The sequence below is a fragment of the Hemiscyllium ocellatum genome, chromosome 39 (assembly GCF_020745735.1).
Source record: "Hemiscyllium ocellatum isolate sHemOce1 chromosome 39, sHemOce1.pat.X.cur, whole genome shotgun sequence".
NCBI lineage: Eukaryota > Metazoa > Chordata > Chondrichthyes > Orectolobiformes > Hemiscylliidae > Hemiscyllium > Hemiscyllium ocellatum.
Genome location: NC_083439.1, coordinates 2,481,789 through 2,494,080, shown reverse-complemented (window position 1 = coordinate 2,494,080; position 12,292 = coordinate 2,481,789).

Sequence of the window (12,292 nt, the reverse complement as noted above, 5' to 3'; positions counted from 1 at the left end):
GAAGTGATGCCCCCTGGAAGCAAGGGGGAAAATCTCCTTTTAAATATGTTTTACATTTTTTAAATTTAGTAATAGTTTTTTACTATATTGGCGTGAGTATATTAAAGAATCTTTATTTTTGTGAATTTTCTATGGTTTATGCTCTGGGTGTTTTGATGTCTAGGGGAGTAATTTGCCAATCAAAAGGAAGAAAATACTGTCAAGCCTCAAAGAAAGCATTGACATTGCTCTCTTACAGGGAGCACTTGAAATTACAACAGGGTGGATTTGATCAGGCCTTCTTTTCATCCTTCAGTTGAAAAAGTAGGGGAGTAGTTATTCTCATTCGGAAGAATCTCCCTTTCAAAATCTTAAGTCAGATAAAAGATTAATCTGGACGGTACATACTGATTAAAGCCCTTATAAATGGAGAGGAATATGGGATTTTGAATCTTTATTGTCCCCCGGCACATCCTTTCAAATTTATAATGGAAGCATTCTCGAAACTGATGGCTCTCTGTGCTCGTTACACAATTATAAGAGGAGATTTTTATTGCCTTATAGACCCAGAGATAGACAGGATACCCAAGAGTAATAGAGGTATATCCCCTAGATCCAGGCAATTGGCAGATTTGAATAAAGAGCTAAGATGTGTAGAGGTGCCTCCACCCGCAAGGCAGAGATTTCTCTTTTTATTCTAATCCACATAAGTGTCACACTAGAATTGATACATTTTTTGCCCCCTCGACCTTTTTGAATTCCATATTATCCTGCAAAATAGGGGTAATGTAAGTTCTGGTCACGCTGCAGTGTATATGGAAATCAAAACTTGGAACAATGAGACAGCCCCCCGACATTGGCGTATGGAATCTTTTTTAATGAGGGATAGTAAATTCGTAAAATATTTCTCTCAAGAGTTCAAAACATTTTTGGAAACTAGGTACGGCTAGTAACCCATCGATGATATGGGAGACCATTAACGCTTATGCGTGGGGTCTGATCATTTCATACTCAGTGACCCAGATAAACAAAAGGGAGAACAACAGCGTCTACTCAAGGCTCGCTTAAAGGCAGCTGAGACTGCGTACATTGATAGGCCCTCTGTTGCTAAATTACAAAGGATTATGGCCCTTAGGACAGCCCTGAATACTGCGCTTACCCAAATGGCAAAGAGGGAAATATTATTTGCAAAACAAAGATTATATGAATATGACGATAAGCCTGGTAGATACCTAGTGTTTCACTCAAGGAGAAAAAAGGCCCCTCAAGCTATCACGTCCATCAGTGAAAGTGCTGGTACTCTGACTCACGGTCATAAAAGAATCAACACAATCTTCAGAAAGTTTTACTTTGATTTGTATAAATTGCAGGATTGTGAAGATAGAGCTGGGAAGATGGAGTCCTTTTTTAAAAGCCTGGCCTTTCTGGACTTAACCCCGGAACAGGTATCGGTCCTGAATGCTCCCCTAACAGTCCAGGAACTACTTGATGCAATCAGGCAGCTTCAGACTGGTAAAGCGTCTGGTCCAGATGGATTTCAGGTTGAATTCTACAGAGTTTACAGGAGTATTAGCTGGTCCACTTACGGACATGTACAATTACTCATATAGTCAGGGCTGCCTCCTGCCTTTGAGAGAGTCAAATATTTCTCTCATTCTCAAAAAAGGAAAGCACCCAGAAGATTGTGCATCATACAGACCAATATCTTTGCTAAATGTAGATTTTAAAATTCTTTCTAAAACATTAACATTGAGACTGGAGAGGATATTGCCATATATCATAAAAGAGGACCAGATGGGGTTTATCAAGGGCCTTAGATCATCTAATAATATTAGGGTTTTGAATGTGATTCGAGTTTGTCATCAGGAAAGAATACCGGGAATAGTAGTCTTGTTGGACGCGGGGAAAACATTCGACAGGGTTGAATGGTCATACCTGTTCTATACACTGGAAAGGTTTGGCATTGGAAAGGTATTTGCTAAAGAGGTCTCAACATTGTGTAATGACCCCAAAGCAGCAGTGATCACCAATGATTTAGGCTTAGATAGCTTCAGTGTGGGTAAGGGCTGCCGTCAGTGATGTCCTCTCTTGCCGTTACTATTCACGCTAATAATTGAGCCACTAATAGAAGCTATACGGGCTGATTCTAATATAATGGCCCCGAGGGTTGGCACGGGTAAACATAAAATTACCCTTTTATGCAGATGTTCTCCTTTTTCTTAGTAATCCTTTGATGTCCATGCCTCACCTGGTCCAAGTTATCAATTTAATTAGTGCATTCTCAGGTTACAAAATTAATTTCTCAAAATTGGAGGCCATGTTGATGGGTGGTCTCGCTAGTATGTCCCACTTATTGAACGGATCTCAATTTCCCTTTCGGTCGTCTCTGGAGGGTTTTTTTATATTTGGGTATTTTTATCACCCCAGTATTTGGTCAGCTGTACAAGGTCAATTTTGTGCATCTCCTGGAAAGGATAAGGCAGGACCTTCAACTTTGGGGTGGGGGGGGGAATCTTCCAATTTTTTGGCTAGGTAGAATAGCTCTAATTAAAATGAACGTCTTGTCCCGTCTCTAATACCCAATGAGAATGCTCCCAGTGATGCTGCTGAGGCCGGCACTGCGCAAATTATATGGTTGGTTTGGCTCTTTTGTCTGGAATCATAGATGGCCCCTCATTAAGTTTAAAGAAGCTACAACTTTCACAAGGAAGGGCAGGGCTGGATTTTCCAGACTTTAGGAAATATCAGCTGAGTTCCCTATTAAGCTACATAGCCAATTGGGTCTCGTCTGACCCTCAATCAATCTGGCTGGACATTGAGGCTTGTCAAGCAAAGTGTCCTCTTATTAGCCTGTTATATTTAGATAAGATGAAAGTCATTATGGACCATTGTAAAAACCCGATTAGTATTAAATACAATTAAAACCTGGAAGATAATGCGGCAAAACAAGGGTATTTCACATAAAACCTCCCCTTATACTCCTATAGTGGGGGCATGCGGTTTTCAAGCAGGGCTCATAGACGTTACTCCTGGATCTCCAGAATTTAAATGTATCTCCTGTTTAGGGGATCTGTTTGATGAGGGGGTCATGATGTCTTTTGAACAGCTGCACCAGAAATTTGGACTACCTAATGGAGACCTCTTTCGATACTTCCAAATTTGAGATTACATACAGAAGAATACGCTATTAGATAACCTTTATAAATCAGATAGGGAACAAAGAGTGTTGTGGCCAATGGATTTACCCTCGGTCAGCACTCTATTTATTACATAATGAAGTTTTGGAAGGCATGGAACGTTTGCTTAGAAAATGGTATCAGGAATTGGGATTGGAAGTATCCACAGAAATGTGGGACAACATCTGGGAAAATGCCAGAAAAATCTCCATCTGTAATAGAACCCAAGCCATTCAGTTAAAGATGCTCCATAGGGCTCATATAGCACCGGAACCATTGGCAAAATTTAGGGCAGGAGCATCTCCAATGTGTCACAAATGTAAAATCGAGGTGGGCACTCTCACACACTGCTTATGTACATGTCATAAGATCCGCAAATACTGGGTCAGATTAGCAAATGGTTTGACAGAAATCTTGGGAGCGGAAATTAGAGTAGATTCAGTATCTCTTCTGGGATTTTCGAGCTTGCCTTCCCTGGATGTGCACTGGAGGAAATTATTTTCCATTCTCTCCTTTTGTGTAAGGAAAAATATCTTAGTAAACTGGGTAGCTGAGGGTCCTCTGGGACTTTTGAATTGGTATAGGTTGGTTATGGAATGTATTCCCCTCGACTTCCTTACAAATATGGTGCACCAAAAAACTGAATTATTCTATTAAATATGGCAGCCCCTCCTGAATTATATAGATACAGATATTTCGGCCATTTTGTCAAGGGCTTTCATCTGGTTGTGGTAGCGGTTCTGGCTGGTCCAGGGGGCCCTTGTGGGAGGACTCCTGCATGAATACGAGTTTTATTATGACGATGTTAATTCGTTCCGAGCATGTACTTTACTTTTTAATTGCTATTTTATCCTTTTTTTTCTCTTAAGTAATGCACGATATTTTATTATACACTCTGGTTTGTTATAGGTTAGATTAGTAGTTAGTTGAGTTTTGTTTTCTCTTTTTTTTCCCTTTATCTTTTCTTTTTGTCTGTTAGGTTTGGTTATTATTTATTTAATATTTAATTGTATATTAATGTTTGTATTTGTGTGTATTATTTTGTAAGTTTGTAGAAACTTTTTAAATTTTCAATCTATTAAAAAAAAAGTCCTCTGGAGTCTTGCCAAACAGCGATCTATGAGTGTCAATGCATAATTCCTTGAAAGTGGAGTCGCAGGTAGACAGGGTGGTGAGGAAGGTGTTTGGCATGCTTGCCTTCATTTGTAATTGCATTAAGTATAGGAGTTGCAACTGTATAAGATATTGGTGAGGCCACTTTTGGAATACTGTGTTCAATTTTGTCCACCCTGCAATAGGAAAGATGTTGTTAATCTTGAAAGGTTTCAGAAAACATTTACTCAGATGTTGCTGGGAGTAGAGGGTTTGGATAAGTTAGGGCTTTTTTTCCCTGGAACGTTAGAGGCTGAGGGGTAACCTTATAGAGGTTTATACAATCATGAGGGGCATAGATACGGTAAAGAGCCAAGGACTTTTTTGCAGGGTAGGGAAGTCCAAAACAGAGGGCCAGGGTTCAAGGTGAGAGGGGAAAAGATTTAAAATGAATCTAAGGGGCAACCTTTTCACACCGAGGGTGGTGTTTGTGTGGAATAAATTGCCAGAGGAAGTCATGGAAGCTGATACAATTTAAAAGGCAATGGATGGGTAGATGACGAGGAAGGGTTGAGTGGAATATGTGCCAAATACAGGCAATGGGACTCTATTAATTTAGGATATCTAGTTGACATTGATGAGTTGGAATAAGAATCTCTTTCTGTGCAGTATAACTCTATGGCTTTATGAAAGTATTATATTGGAAAAAGAAAGCATAAAAGGAGCCAAAAGTAAGTGACAGCTTTAAAGACTGACTTTATTTCAGAATCGCGCAAAGGAGGACTAAAAAGATAATAGAGAAAATAAACAGCGAGTGCAATGAGTGAGAGAGAGAGAGAGAGAGAGGTCAAGCTGAATATGAGCACTTTAGAAAATGAAAGTGGGGAGATGGTTATGGGAAAAATAAATTGCAGAGGAATTAAATCGATATTTGCATCAGTCTTTACTGTGGTAGATACTTTGAGCATGCCATTAATTCTTCTCCTATAGTTTTAGCATTAAGTACTATCACCATCACTAAAGAAGTTGCATTAGACAAACTAATGGGACTAAAGACAGACAATTTTCCAAAAATCATTGGAATTCTGGAGAAGTACTGGAGGATTTGAAAACTGCCAATGTGAAGCCCTAGTTGTAAAGGGAGGGAGGCATAAAGTGGGTTACAATAGGCTGATTAGCGTAGTAGCTTTTCGAACAACCTATTGGAAAAATATTGGAATCAATTTATTAAGGAAGTAATAGCAGAATGTTTGTTTGGAAACTCCTAATTGAATCAGGCAAAGTCAGCATGGCTTCTTGAAATGAAATTGTCTGTCTAATTTGTTAGTTTCTCGAGTAATTCTCAACCAGAGTAGATAGAGAGAACCAAGTAGATGTGTTGTATTTGGATTTAAAGAAGGTTGTTGACAAGGTTCATTCATAAAAGCCTTACAGTATTGAAGGTAGTATATTGGTATGAATAGAGAATTGGCTCTTGGGCAGGAAACAATGAGTGGGAATAAGGAGTTCATTTTCAGGTTGGCACGCAGTGTCTGGTGGGGTTCCAAAGGGATCAGTGTTGGGACTACAATTTCCTCCAAGTCACTATATAAGGAAGTGAATGTAATGTGTAATGATTGTAATGAGATCAGTCACATGGAGTTCATAGAATATGTCCCTCGTATGGGTCTGTTAATCTCTTTCGAATCAGGGAGTCCTGGCTAACAGATAAGAACAAGCATGTTGCATTATTTTCCCCCCCAACTCTATTTTGATTTAGTCCCTGCCCTCCCCTTCACTGTTTTGATCACACAGCATTGCCCTTTGATGTGAAGGGCACTGCTTGTCACTGGCCACCCAGGTGTTTTCCTATCTTCCTGGTGGTAGAAATTGAATAAAGATTCGTGCACTTTGTCTCTCACTGTCACCTACCCACACACACACCAAGGGTGCTGGGGAAAAATAAGCACTAAAAAAAAAGAACAGGCATGTTAGAGATCCTTCGCCCTGAGAGCTCACTCAGAGGGAGTTAGAGCTGTGTCCGGGACCTCCATGCACAAATAGAGGGTGACTTTGTGGTAGGATATGGCCTTCATGGAGTTATTGTGACACTCTGAAGAAATTCGATCACATCAGTTGTCTGAGTTTGGGGTAAGCATTTCTGGCCTCATGCCGTTATTTGGGAAGTTTGACGTATTTGATCCCGCTGTTGGAGACTGGGCCCAATATGTGAAAAAATGTTTTTTTTCATCTGTCCAACTGTCATTTCCAGGAAATGACTGAGTAATTCTTCTGACAGTTTGTGGACCTACACCTTTTTTTGGTTATTAGAAGCCTATCTTTCCCTGAGGCATCAGATAGTAAAACCTTTCAAGAACTGACAGATTGAGTCATTATGATGCCAAAATGCCTCTAATTTTGAGATCATGCGGAGGTGTTGGACTGGGCTAGACAAAGTCAGAAGTCAGACGACACCAGGTTACAGTTCAAAATGTTTATTTGAAATCACAAGCTTATGGAGTGCTGCTCCTTCGTCAGGCGCGGTCACCACCTAATGAAGGAGTAGCTCTCTGAAAGCATGTAATTTCAAATAAACCTGTCCGACTCTAATCTGATGTCATGTGACTTCTGACCTAATTCTGAGATGTTATCCATTTTTATTCGGCAATTTGAGAATCAGAGGAATTCATATTAGGGTTTTTGACGAGATTATGATGACTGGCAGAGGCATTTGACTTTGGTTTAACGCTTCATGAGATACTGAGAGACCATTTGGTATCTGGGATTAATGATGTAACCATGCAAAAGCCCAAGTGGTTTTTAGACAGTCACTATAACTGGCTTGATCATTGGAAAATGTGGTAAGTGGAGCATATAAGTTGCATTCTGATGGAAGTGGATATCCTCACTAGTCAGATTGAGTTTGTGGAACACCACTTGCACAGCCTCACTCAGGACATATCCTGAACAGAGGGATTCTAGTTCAGCCCACTGCAAAACCCTAAAACATAGCTGATCCTTGGCAAACAGGTAAAATTTTTAAGATTTGCATAAAGATTTGTAGCTCGGGCATCAGTTGCCGTAGTTATGGGTATGTTTGCCAAACTGGGAAGTTGTTTTGCATTCATTTCGTTCCTGTCTAGGTGACATGTTCAGTGCTTTGGAGCTTCCTGTGAAGCACTGCTAAACTCTGTCTTCTGGAATTTATTTGATTCTGTTCCTGCTGCTTCCCGTTACCAGTTCTGGTTGCTCGTTCTAGTGGCCAGTATATTGGGTCTAGGTCTGAGTTTGTTGATGGACTCCATGAATGAGTGCCATGCTTCTAGAAATTCTTTGGCTGTCCTCTGTTTAACTTGCCCTATGATCGTTCTATTGTCCCAGCCAAATTTGTGGTCCCTGTCATCTGTGTGTATGGCTACTAGAGACATCTGGTTGTGGTGTTTAGTAACTAGTTGGTGTTCGTGGATGCGACTTGCTAGTTGTCTGCTTGTTTGTCCCATGTAGTGTTTCATGCAGTCTTTGCATGAAACTTGTAAATTGCATTAGTCTTGCACATGATGGGTATAGGATCTTTCATTCTGGTGAGTTATTGTCTGAAGTCGACTGTCAGTTCATGGGATGTCACAAATCCGAGTGGTCGGAGAAGTCTGGCTGTTAGTTCCAAGGCGTTTTTTATATATGGTAGTATGGTTAGTATGTTGGATTGTGGCATGTCCTTGTCGCATTATTTGTTGCTAGGCATCTTCGGATGAGGTAGACTCTGTAGAGTCTGCAGGTCAGGAGAGGTGCAGTGTGTTGTAGCCCTTTTGAACAGGGTCCTAATGCAGCTTCTCTTGTGTATGTTCAGGTGCTTGCTGTTGTAGTTCAGAATCTGGTATGTGTATGTGGCTTTTCTGTACATTCTTGTAGTATTCACTGTTCTGTGTTCTTGGTTGTTGTTTTCCTCCTCTCATTAATTTTGATCCCTGTGAGCATGGTGTTGTTAATCTGGTATGTTCTTGATCTCTGTTCTCTTGAGAATTAGTGTATCTGATCCAGAGTTTGTGTCAGATCTGTTCCAATCTTTGCATCACTGCTTCTGCCAAGAGCCTAGAGATGGGGGATCCTGGAACACACATTTTCACTTTGAAGGCATACGGCCACCCAAGAGAAACATTTCAGGACTACGTCCACATTCTCTAAGAGTTCCTTATTGGTCTTCGCTGTTTTTAATATATTACCGAGATAAATGGCAACCTGGGGTAGATCTTGTAAAATATTCCCCAACATTTGCTGAAAAATTGCACAGGCTGACAGTACCCTAAGTGGCAGTCTCATTTAACCCTTACTGCTATTAATTGTAGCATACATATGGGAATCCACATCTATTTGCAATGCAAATTCACATTGCTCATGTCTAGCTTCATGAAGGACAATCTCCCTGCCAGTTTTGCATATAAGTCCTCCACACAAGGTATTTATCCATCTGTGAAAAGCAGTTTACCATTTATTCAAAATCCCCACAAAGGTGAACCGAACCGGTGAGCTTCACAATTGGTACAACTGGTGCTGCCCATTCCGTAAACTGGATTGTAGAATCAACGAGACTGGTTCACATACCTATTTTAAGGTAAAATGAGCGTGATCAAAGGTGTCCTGGCTCTCACATCTGTACTGGAATTTAGGTCATTCCTTGGGTTGGTGAATTATTACAGAAAGTTCATACATAACCTGCCTTCCATCCTGGCACCTTTGCGTCAACTAAAGGGGCCAGTCTTAGAAATGGTTGCATAGCCAAGCTTAAGCTTTGAGAGAAGTGCAGAAACAACTATCATTCTCTGAGATGTTAGCACACTATGATCTGAGGCAAAATCTGGTATTGACATGCACTTCCTCCCAGTATGGCATTGAGGTAGTATTGGCTTATAGTTAGACCAACTGAGAAGAATGTCCAATAGCATATACATTCAATGGCTTTTTGAATCCATGCCGATTTTAGAGGGTTAAATGTATAAGGATGTTGTTTAATTGGAACAGTGTTTCCTGTATCTGCATAATGCATAATTAGATGAGTACTTCACAGCTTATTCCCACATATCTCCCCATGTGATTGTAATAACTCTTTCAGGTCATTTTGATTTTCCTCTAGAGGGCAACTCAAACATTTATCCCAATCTTTGATACTTCCTCATTGTCCAGTTTAATTTGAGGAGTAACCAAGTTCAGAGGATTCTGAATTGGACCTTCACTCTGTGTTGCAACCAGTAACACATTCTCTTTCTGCTTTCCTTCCCTGTCAAAATAGCTTTTGAGCGTATTCACATGATGCAAACTGTTCATCTCACCAAATCTCCTTTAAATTTGATAAGGCCGATTTAAACCTTGCTTTCAAAGGTTCATCAACCACTGGAAGTAATACTAACACTTTACCACCATGAGCAAAATAGCAAATTTTAGATTTCTTACCTGCTTTCTGTTTGTTCACATGCTGGATAACGTTCACATGCTGGATAACTTTCACATGCTGTCCAGCCAACTCACCCAGTCTGTTTTAATATTTCCCTAAAATTTGATACATAGTCAAATACGTGGTCTTTTGATCTTTGACTTACCAATTTCTTCATCATTAATTTTGGTGTCCTCTTACTTCATGCCCAAAATCAGATGGATTGAATTTGATAGTTTCATTTTGTGTATCCATAATTGCAATTTTGTCTTGATCCTTTCTTGAACAAGGGGGTTACAACAGCGATTTTTCCAATCATCTGGGAGTTTCCTGGACTCCAGTGACTTTTGGCTATGACGGGATTGCTCCTTCATCACTGTCCTCATCACTACTGTTACGTTTCACCTCTACCTCTGCCATTTTAAGTCGACTTTGAATTTTCAGTTCCAACCTCTGAAATTCAAAAAATCTCTTTCTCCCTTCCTTCTGTTTGTCTATTTCTTTCTACTTTCTCCTTATCCCATTCTTCTACTAGGTCCTTCCTTTCCTTTTCTTTTCCTCTGGTTTTAATCAGAATTCAAACTATTCAATTTCCTGTTCATGTTTAAGCTTCTTCATTTTCAATTGAATTTTAGCCAGTTCCAGATTCTGATGGCATTCCTGGCAATTGTAAATGCTCTGCCATTGCCACAATTATCTCGCCTTTCCTCACAGACCAAGATAACTCCAACTCTAGCTTGTTTACCAATTCTGAAAGGTTTGCTTTGCTCATTTACTGTAAAATTCCAGAAGTGACTTCTCCCACCTCCAGGAAACTGTTGGTGACTGAAAGAGCCATTATTAAACAAGGCATACCCTGTGTAAACCAACCAAACTCAACACTCCAAATAAAAGACATTGACACTTATGACTTGCTGCTTTTGAGTCTAATAATCCTAACCCCAACCTGGAATTAGAGATTTTGATCCCAGCAAGAGCCCCCAGTTTGTTATAGACCAGACCAGACCCTCTCAAAATATGTTAAGAAGGTAGTCTAGATCCCTTTTACATTCAAGGTAAGTGATGCCATTTGATCAAACTACCAGATCTGAAGTGAGACAAACTTTATTCATACACTTTCTCGTCAAAATACAATAAAGGAAAGATTAAATAAAAGAATTGGCTTAGCTGTTACTCTATTCAAATACGTAACAAAATAATAGATACAGTAACTATTGCTAATTACCTGTTCCAATACAGTAGCATCTCATAAACAACCTTGGCAAAGTCAATAAAATTGTCTCAAAATGCAGTTCTAGCGGCCCAGGAGGAAAAACATCAAGTGAAAAACCGAGTGTAACAGGGAGAGATGTCCTGCAGCAACATAGCCAGCAATAATTGCTACTGAAAAACTAAGAAACCAAAATTCTTTGTTCTCAGGATGCTTGACTACACCCATTCAGGCTGCTTCTATTGTTCCACCTTTTAAAGAAAAACCGAAAGCTTCACAAGCTGTTTACGTTATGATTTTTCAATAGACATCTAGTCACCTCTATCTTAAAACCTTTCTTTTTTATATAAAAAGGACAAAATAGACCTCTTAAAGCCATAGTTTCATCAGTCTTCACTGAATCTTCAGTGAGGAGGTGATGTCTGTGTGTATGTTCTTATCATCCCTCGTCCTAACCTTGCAGAATGTTCTGTGGCCTTGCAGGGGGTCACTCCAACACTCTCCTGTGTTGCCATGTCTGGGAAATGTAAAGTGCACATGCTCAAGTAGTCAAGATGCCAGAATGTCTACTTGGCACTTTTCCAATACACAACCTTTGGGCTGGTTGTAACTGGTTCCCCATAACCTTTGTAACGTCTTAGATCTTAATTTCCACTGTTAGCTGGAGCTGACTGTTGCTATTTAATTTAGTTTGACCAATTTTCTGTCAGTCCTGATTTCTCTGGTAGTGGGTCCAGTTTAGGGCCCATGTTCACTTGACTACACCCTTAAAAAGGGGTCAAATGTTTAGGAGAAATATGTTTGTTTCAAAGCATAGTTAGATTTTATATAAAAACCGTGTTTTATATTATGAAGATCCTTTCCTTGGTAGGTAGTTTGGTAATGCAAGTTATGTTGTCACAGCAATACTCCAGTGCAATGTCCTCTGAGCCACTTTACAACCACCTGTGATCCGAAATTATAATCCAGATTCTTTGGGTTGGAATTTCTCCAGTATTCTCCAAATATGAGATCATTTGGAGCAACTTGTTTGGGTGGAAAATCATAGGAAAGTCAGAACAGACTTAAATAGATCTGCAGGTTTGGCTATAATTTATAATTAGTATAACACATGATTAAATTTAACTTTATTGAAGTGATCTTGGGTGTTAATTCCGAAAACTACATGTCCAACAATCGGTTAATGCTTTTACTAGGTTGCATGGAAGAACTTTACAGAAATGAGTTCGAACTTTCATTTTCCATTAAGACATGGTAATGTAGTAACAATAATAAGTAAAGAGGTATGATGTATAAATCAGAGATCAATTCATGCTACAATGGGGGTGTTAATGTCAACTGATTCAACAATGTATTGTCTGAATAACTTTGTCCTTTTTGTATCCTTGTGTTTTGCTCCATGAGCCTGTTCCGCCATTTGACTGCATGGCT